Consider the following 1,061-nt stretch of genomic DNA (forward strand, 5'->3'; position numbering starts at 1 on the left):
ACTGAATTAAAGTATAAACTTCCGCCGTGTGTGAGTGGTAAAGGCTTGTTAATATGGTTCCTTTTCCAATTCAAGTCTGACAACAAGAGGCAGAAACCACGTGGCTTCGAAAGCTCTGGATTTTAGCCACCAACCACAGAGAAAGAGAGAACTGGCAGTATGAGAGTTGGAGAAAACAGGAGCGGGAGCAAGGAGCTCAAATGAGATTAATGGCGCGAAATTGAGAGCGTAAAGGAACAGTTACACAGCTAAGAAAAGGGAAAGAAAGACTAAGGAAAAAAACATAGAAAGAGCCTGTAGATGAAATTCTCTTCCTGGGACAGCAGATTAAGAGAAATTACATAGGGGGAGGTTAAGCATGTAACACGGGGGAGAATAAAAAAGAAAATGCAGTTTTATGAAGTGTGTTTGCCAAATCCAGCCAGCACTTTTGTTCTATTTCTCTCTTTGCATCTTTTATTGGTAAAGTAAGTTTCAAGTGCATGCCCAGGTATGATTGAGAGAGCAATGGTATAATAATTTGAAGCGTTTACACCAGTGCTAAAGTAGGAAGAGAGGTGTAGTAAAGACATGAAAGAGGTAGCGATAATAAATATGTGGAGAGGCAATAGTGACACAAAAATAAGCCACCTATTTATAAAACTGAAATTGAGGAAATACTAAAGGTTAACTTCTGAAATTGTAGCCGATAATAACAAGATTCTCGTTGTTGGCAGGATTCGAACCTGCGCGGGGAGACCCCAATGGATTTCAAGTCCATCGCCTTACCCACTCGGCCACAACAACTTACTGTAAGCTGCATGCAAATATTTTGTTTGAAAGTATTCAAGGTGTCCCACATCAAAGTACTGATATTCTGCAATGCCCTTTTTCAAAAACAATGTTTTTTTCATCATGCACGTTCTGTCCTAAAAACAAAAATTGCATGAGTATATCTCTGGATCTGTAAAAGGATACGCTTGCATGCAAACTCTCATGTGGCACTCAATTTTTGGACCCTGTTGCACTCTGTTTTTGCGCTGCTTTTAGTCTACGACCCATATTACAGAAGTCTACCATCT

General features: G+C 39.9%; 1 non-coding gene across 1 annotated transcript; it reads right to left on the reverse strand.

Moving 5' to 3' along the window:
* Window positions 1-704: 704 nt before the first annotated feature.
* Window positions 705-786, reverse strand: TRNAS-UGA (transfer RNA serine (anticodon UGA)). Its single transcript has one exon. It is a non-coding gene; the product is annotated as a tRNA-Ser (tRNA).
* Between the last annotated feature and the right edge of the window lie 275 nt (window positions 787-1,061).

Source organism: Triturus cristatus, chromosome 12 (assembly GCF_964204655.1).
Source record: "Triturus cristatus chromosome 12, aTriCri1.1, whole genome shotgun sequence".
NCBI classification, from domain to species: Eukaryota; Metazoa; Chordata; class Amphibia; order Caudata; family Salamandridae; genus Triturus; species Triturus cristatus.